Source organism: Giraffa tippelskirchi, chromosome 4, assembly GCF_054371585.1.
Source record: "Giraffa tippelskirchi isolate mGirTip1 chromosome 4, T2T-mGirTip1v1.2.pri, whole genome shotgun sequence".
Lineage (NCBI taxonomy): Eukaryota > Metazoa > Chordata > Mammalia > Artiodactyla > Giraffidae > Giraffa > Giraffa tippelskirchi.
Window position 1 is genome coordinate 133,183,629 of NC_137278.1, and position 8,828 is coordinate 133,192,456.

An 8,828-nucleotide genomic window follows, 5' to 3' on the forward strand; every position below is an offset into this window, starting at 1 on the left:
TCTGCTCCAACACCTTGGGCCCCAAACCTGTGTCCAACAGAGTGGTAATAGCCAATCAACACAGGAAAAGTTCTGGTTAAACTTGGCTCTGGCTCTATCCCCTTCAACTCCACCCCTACTTCCCATACCAAGGTGGTGGCTCCCTACAGAACCCAGGGTAAGATGTGGCCCATGTTCACTTCAGAACCAGCTCTCCCACCAAAGCCACTGGACACATGCAGATGACATAGGGATGCTCTCACACAAGGAAATGACTTCACGACTGAGATAGGTAACTGCTTCACCTAATTTCATAATGACAGAGAAAGTAAAAACAAAATGAGAAGACAAAACAATATGTTTCAAACAAAAAAACAAGAAAAACACCCTAATATAACAACCCAGGTCTCTCACATTGCAGGCAGATTCTTTACCAGCTGAGACAACAAGGAAACCCTAACGTAACAAAGATATGTAATTTATCTGATAAAGAATTCAAAGCAAAAATGATAAGAATGCTAACTGAACTTGGGAAAAGAATAAATAAACACAGCAAGAATTTTAATAAAGAACTAGAAAATATTTAAAAAGAGCCAGTCAGAGCTGAAGAATAGCTGAAATCAAAAAATTATGTTAGACGGAATTAACAGTAAATTAAATGAAAGAATACAGAAGTGATCTAGAAGATAGAATATTGGAAACAAAAAAAAATCAGAGCAAGAAGAAAAGCAAATTTTAAAAAATAAGGATAGTTTAAGGGACCTCTATAACAGTATCAAACATACTCCAAGAAGAAGAGAGGAAAGAGGGGTAGAAAACATATTTGATAAAATTATAGTTGAACATTTCATGAACCTAAAGAAAGAAACAGATGTCCAGTACAGGAAGTAAAGAGAGTTCCAAACAAGATGAAACCAAAAAGACTCACACTAAGACATATCATAATTAGAACAGCAAAAGCTAAAGATATAATTTTAAAGGAAGCAAGAAAAACACAAAGGGTCACATACAAAGGAACACCCTTAAGGCTATCAGTTGACTTCTACAGAAACCTTTCAGGCCAAAAGGGAGTGGAATAATATATTTAAAATGCTGAAAGAGAAAAATGTATATATAGATCATCTAGGCAGAAAATCAATATGAAAACAATGGCTTTAAATGACACATTAGACCAGTTGGACTTAATAGACATTTATGGCACATTCCAGGCTTCCCTAGAAGTTTAGCTGGTAAAAAAAAAAAAAACCCACCTGCCAGTGCAGGAGACACAGGAGATTCAGGTTCAATCCTTGGGTTGGGAAGATCCCCTGCAGAAGGATATGGCAACCCATTCCAGTATTCTCACCTGGAAAATCCCTTCGACAGAGGAGCCTGGAGTCACAAGAGTTGGACATGACTGAGCATGGGACATTCCATCCAAAAAACAGAAGAATACATATTGTTTTCAAGTGGACCTTTCTCTGGGATACCTCATATGTTAAATCACAAAACAAGTCTCAACAAATAGGATAGAAATTATATTGAGCACATTTTTCCAACTACAATTGCATGAAACTAGAAATCAACCATAGGAAGAAAAATGGAAAAAATACAAACATGTGAAGACTAAACAATATGCTACTAAAAATGCCTAGGTCAATGAAGATATCAGAGGAAATTAAAAGATACCTTGAGACAAATGAAAATAAAAACACAAATTTCCCAGTCTATAGGATGCAGTAAAAGCAGTTCTAAAAGAGAAATCTATAGTGATATGAACATACCTAAAGAAACAGGAAAATTCTCAAAAAAACAACTTAAACCACCACCTAAATAAATTAGCAAAAGAAGAAAAAACAAAGCCCAAAGTCAGGGGAAGGAAGGAATAAGGATCAGAGTGGAAATAAACAAAATAGACCAAAATAATTTTAAAAGATCGGTGAAACCAAGAATTTGTTCTTTGGAAAGATCAACAACTGATGTTAGGGAAATTAAATGGAAGTAGTCTTGTTCAGGCTTCAGAGACAAAAAAGCAGGGCAGGCCTCTGATCTTGCTTCTGACCTGCCTGGACACTGCCTTGACTACATGCCTGCTCGCAACTGCAAGCTGAGAGGTACTATAAATAAGATAGGGTGCAGGTCTTGGAATTCTGGAGCCCCCCAGAGGAAGTCGGGCCAACCACACCTAGGACTTAACAAATTCCTATGACTCACAAGATAAAACAAATAGCATTGTAAAAAGATGAATGTGAAATCAGAATTGCAGTTTGCTCACAAACTGACGATGATATCAGTTTGTAGCCAGGAATTATAAGCGGTACCCAAAAACTGCAATTTGAAGTCTCACTTTGACGTAGATGTGCTGCCCAGGACATTTTCCCAATTGGGACTCCAGATTGCTGTTATATGGGACTTCCCAGTGCTGTTTGAGTCTAGAGGCTGTTTGAGTCGATGCATTTTCTCTCCTCTATAGTTCCTATTTCTCTTTTCTTTTATTTATTGTATATTGAAAATAAGTTAGGCAATTCTCTATTAAATATTGAAATTTTTTATTTGCATGTATCTTTTGTTAATGAATCCTTCGAATCTGAAGCGAAAGTTAAAACTTTTGGCAAAACTATTGATAAGCCTTTAGCCAGGCTCATCAATAAAAAGAGAGGACCCAAATAAAATAAAAAACAAAAGAGGAGAAATTATAATCAATATCACAGAGATACAGATACTGCAAACAACATAGTATTCATAAGAGCATACAACAAACAGTTACATACCAACAAACTGGACATACTAGAATAAATGGACAGATTCTTAGAAATATACAATCTTTCAAATCTCAACCAAGAACAAATAAATAATCTGAACAGACTGAGTACTAGTACTGAAATTGAATCAGTAATGAAAAACTTCCCAAGAAACAAAAGTCCAGGACCAGACAGCTTCACAGGGCAATTCTACCAAACATGTAAAGAAGAGTTAATACTTATCTTTCTCAACTATTCAAAAGAAATTGGAGCAGACAGAACACTACCAAATTCATTCTATGAAGTCCCCATTACTCTAATACCACAATCAGACAAAGAAAATTATAGGCCAATATCCATGATTAATACATATGCAAAAATCTTCAACAATATATTAGCAAGCTGAATTCAACAATATATAGATCAAGTCGTACACCATGATGAAGTGGGATTTATTCCAAAGATGCAAGGATGGTGTAGTATTCACAAATCGACAGTGTGATACACCCATTAACAAACAAAGCATAAAAATCATATGATCATCACAACTGACACAGTAAAAGCATTTGGCAAAACTCAACATCACTCATGATAAAAAAAAGTCTATACCCTCAACAAAGTTTGTATAGAGGAAACATACCTCAACATGATAAGTCCATCTATGACAAAACCAAGGCTAACATCATACTCAATAGTGAAAAGCTGAAAGTTTTTCCTCTAAAATCAGGAAAAAGACAAGGATGCCCATTCTCACAATTTCTATTTAATGTAGAATTGGAAGCCCTAGCCAGAGCAATCAGACAAGAAAAAGAAATAAATGGCACCCAAATTAGAAGGGAAGAAATAAAACTATAACTATGTACAGATGACATGATGCTAAATATAGAAAACCTTAAAGTCTTTATCAAATTTAGAATAAATGAATTTAGTAAATTTGTAGGATATAAAATTAATATACAGAAATCCATTGCTTCTCTATACACTAATAAAGAACTATCAAAAAGAGAAAGCAAAAAAAACAATCCCATTCAAAATCACATCAAAAAGAAAAAAATATCTAGGGATAAACTTAATCAAGGAGATAAAAGACCTGTACTCTGAAAAATATAAGACATTAATGAAGGAAAGTGAAGATGATACAAATAAATGGAAAGATATCCCATGTTTGTGAATCACAATTAGAAAAAAATGATATTGTTAAAATGGCTATATGACCCCAAACAATCTACCGATTTAATATAATCCCTGCCAAAATACTCATGCCATATTCCACAGAACTATAACAATCCTAAAATTTATAGGGTACTGAAGAAGACCTCAAACAGTCAAAGTAATCTTGAGAAAGAATAACAAAACTATGGTATCACATTCCCTGGCTTTAGATTATACTATAAAGCTACAGTAATCAAAACAGTACAGTACAGGCACATGCACAGACACATAGATCAGTGGAATAGAACAGAAAGCCCAAAAATAAACCTATGCATTTATGATCAGTCAATCTATAACAAAGGTGGAAAAAATAGGGGAAAGACAGTCTCTTCAATAACTAGTGCTGGGAAAACTACACAGCCACATGTAAGAGAATAAAATTAGGACATTTTATCATACTACATACAAAAATAAATACAAAATACATTAAAGACCTAAATGTAAGACCAGAAACCATAAACATCTTAGAGGAAAACATAGGCAATACACTCTTTGACATAAGTCTTAGGAATATTTTTTTGGATCTGTCTCCTTAGGCAAGAAAAGCAAAAGCAAAAATAAATGAAGTCTGATTAAACTTAAATGCTTTTGCACAGCAAAGGAAACCACTGACAAACGAACAACCTACTGAATGAGAGGGCTTCCCCAGTGACTCAGTGGTAAAGAATCTGCCTGCAATACAGGAGACGCAGGAGACACGGGTTTGACCCCTGGGTCAGGAAGATCCCCTGAAGGGCAGCTTGGCAATCCACTCCAGTACTCTTGCCGGGAAAGTCCCATGGACTGAGGAGCCTGGCAGGCTACTGTCCATGGGGTCAGAAAGAGTCAGATACAACTGAAGCAACTGAGCACTGAATGGGAGAAAATATTTACACAGGTATGACTAATAAGGGGTAATATCCAAAACAAATAAAGAGTTCATACAACTCAATATCAAAAAACAACCCAATTAAAAATAGGCAGATTGCCTAAATAGATATTTTTCCAAAGAAGATATACAGATGGCCAATGGGCACGTGAAAAGATGCTCAACATCACTAATAATCAGCGAATGCAAATTAAAAGTACAGTGAGTTACTACCTCACATCTGTCAGAATGACTACCCTGAAAAAGATAACAAATAATAAACGTTGGTGAAAATGTGGAGAAAAGGGAGCCTTAGTACACTGCTGGTCAAAATGTACATTGATACAGTCACTGTGGAAACAGTATTATGTTTTCTCAAAAATTAAAAATAGAATGATCATAGGATCCAGCAATTCCAATCCTGGTTATATATCCAGAGAAAATGAAAAAAACACTAATCTGAAAAGATATTTGCACCCCCAATATTCATAGCAGCATTATTCACAATAGCCAAGATGCAAAAGCAACCTAAGTGTTCATCAAAAGATGAATGGACAAATAAACTGTCCATTCATATGTCCAAACTGTTCATTCAAATTAACTGTTCATCATGAACAGACAAATAAACTCACACACACACACACACACACACACACACACACACACACACGGCATATTATTCAGCCGTAAAAAAGAATTTACCATTTGTAACAACCTGGATGAACTTGAAGAGTATTATGAAAGGTGACATAAGTCAGAGAAAGACAAATACTGTATGTTTTCACTTATATGTGGAATCTTAAAAACAAGACAAATAAATGCATATAACAAAACTGAAACATACTCAGATACAGAGAACAAACTATGTTTACCAGTGGTGAGAACAGTGAGAGGAGAGACATGATGGGGAATGGGATTAAGAGGTATGAACTAGTAGGTATAAAATAAATAAGCACAGGGACACAATGGACACAGTACAGCAAAGGGAATATAACCAATATATTATAATTACTTTAAATGGGGTATAATCTATAAACATATTCAATCATTGTTGTATACCTGAAACTAATATAATATTATAAATCTAGTCTTCAATGAAAAAAGCAACAAATAACTAAATTAAGATACCATACTATGTCAATGAGTAATGTGTTTAGAATTAGGTTTTTGAACTATAAAATAATGACAATTTGAGATTACACCACTTTGAAGTTGTCTGAGTATAACATGATATTTCACAGTGCTGGAATTCCCGGCCAGTCCAGCAGTTAGGACTCCACAAGCATTTCCAGCTTACTGTTAACCTGTCCCTGGGTAAAATTCCTATGTGACCCTGTGTGACAGCTTCTCTGGTTTATAGCTATAAGTAACAAAGAGTTCTGCCTTTTACCTGTCTGTCTCTGAGTTGTGTCCTACCACCAAAAAAAACTTTAAATCTTATAAAAAAAAACATCTAGTCTTACCCTGATTGCAACACCAGCTGTCACTAACTGACAGCTGCTGGCACTTGGTTCACTATTTGCACTGACTACAAATTATTTCTGCCAAGTAACATCAATTGCCAACATCTTGCCTTTGAATAGTGTTTTTAAAGTTTTACACCATGTGCCTATATTATTACTTAATTTAGTCCTCATAACAGCTTTTAAGGAAAAGAAGAATGAATGACATTATACCAAGTTGATTGATCTGTCACCTAGAGGCAAAGCCAGAACTAAAAACAAATCTTTTGGTTCTTAGTTTAGTGCTACTTCTAGCACAATTCTGTGCTCACTATTCAATTTAGCACTGTCTTTCATATTAAAATTTTCCCATTTAAAGAGAACACAAGAGGGACTTAACTGACTGTCCAGTGGTTAAGACTACGTCTTCCAATGCAGGAGCGTGGATTCAATCCCTGGTTGGGAAGCTAAGATTCCACAAGCCTCATGGCCCAAAAAAACAAAACATAAAACAAAAGCACTATTGCAACAAATTCAATAAAGACTTTAAGAAATGACGTTGTTCTGTCGCTAAGTCATGTCTGACTCTGCGACCCCATGGACTGCAGCACATGACTTTTAAAATGGTCCACATCAAAAAACTTAAAAAAAAAATAAAGTCAACAACAACAAAAAAGAGTACACAAGAAACTGTTACCTCCTTATAAGGCTACTCCTTCTCTCCCTTCAATATCAAGGAAAGTAAGATTTAAGGTTAAGCCACAGAACTCCTTAATCCTTCACACCACCACCACTATTGCCAAGCATGATTTAAGGGACCTTGGAGCTCTGGCACTTCTGGAAAGACAGCCCCTCTGGCCTTAACTCTGTTCACAACATGATTGAAAGAGGATGTATAAGTGCAGCACACTTCTAGTGAGACTTTCATTCTATCACAGACACTTCATCTACTCATCCCAAGCCAACCCTTAAACCTCACCTCACCACTGACAAGATGACTATCATAAGAACTGACTATACACCTCCCCCTGAGAATACTAATTCCATCATGTCCTATATCCCTGCTTACAACACTGGCCACAAGAATCCTTGGCCTCCAGATCAACCCTCACCATAGAGATTCTTACCCTATTACTGTCTTCTACACTGCCTAATTTGAATCAGACTCTAAGCCCCAAAACAACTCCTAACTTCTTCCACTGTGATCTCTGGAATTCAGGATCCATCATCAATAAAATCCCATTGCCGTAGACTGAATGCTTGTGCCCTCCCAAAATTCATATATTGGAACCTAATCCCCAATGTGATGGTATCTGGATGTGGGGCCTTCAAGGAAGCGATTAGGTCTTTTGGGCAGACCCCTCATAAATGGGATTAATGCCTTTATAAAAAAGGCCTCAGAGAGCTCCCTTGCCCCTTCTGTCATGTGAAGACAGAGCAAGAAGACACCAGAAGCAGTTTTTTGCCAGAATCTGTCAGTGTCTCAATCTTAGGCTTCTCACCCTCCAGAACTGTGAAAAATAAACGTTCACTGTTTATAGGCCACCCAGTCTATGGTATTTTGTTACCACAGCCTGAACAGACTAAGACACTGCTATATCCTTCAACCTCTTTGACAGATGTTTCTTTCATCTCTTATCTAACTGAAACCTGGCTACCTCTTCAGGAAAAAGCATGCTTCTTTTGCAGTCCTCTCAAGGGGACTTTTCTCCAACAATATACATACCAATGCTTCTCAAATGGTAAATTGCAACCTATTCATGGTTTATGAAATCAATTTAATGGGTAGGAAATAAAAATCTTTAAAAATAAAGAGAAAAATATCAGCATATACTGCATGTAGGTAAGGTATTGTTCCATGAAAGTAGCTATTTTTTCCAGTACATATACGATGACTTTCAAATATATGGTTTTTTTTTTCAAATACAATATATGAAATTTGAAAGCCACTGCTTTACACCTTCTAGGGTTAGAAATAGAATAAATATGCTCTTTGCTCTTCATTACTGCCGCAAGTATCACTTTTCTCCTTTCTCCCTAAGTAATCTCCTGTTCCTTTGAGACATCAGGCCATTCCACACACTACCCTTCCTTGTTATTATCACCAACCATAGTCCTGGTCATTCTCCTTCTTTCATTAAAGACTCCCTCAATTAGCTTGCTATCTCACTCTATATAACCTCATCATCATTCATGGTAGTATCCATATGGATGACCCATCTTATGCCCTGGGTTCAACTGTGTAAGTATGATCATTAAAATACTGAAACATTTTCATTGCCACTAGTGCCTCCAGGACCCTGCACAGAACTATCATTTCAGTTCAGTCGCTCAGTCGTGTCCGACTCTTTGCAACCCCATGAATTGCAGCACACCAGGCCTCCCTGTCCATCACCAACTCTCGGAGTCCACCCAAACCCATGTCCATCGAGTCGGTGATGCCATCCAACCATCTCATCCTCTGTCGCCCCCTTCTCCTCCTGCCCCCAATCCTACCCAGCATTAGGGTCTTTTCCAATGAGTCAACTCTTCGCATGAGGTGCCCAAAGTATTGGAGTTTCAGCTTCAACATCAGACCTTCCAATGAACACCCAGGATTGATCTCTTTTAGGATGGATTGATTGGATC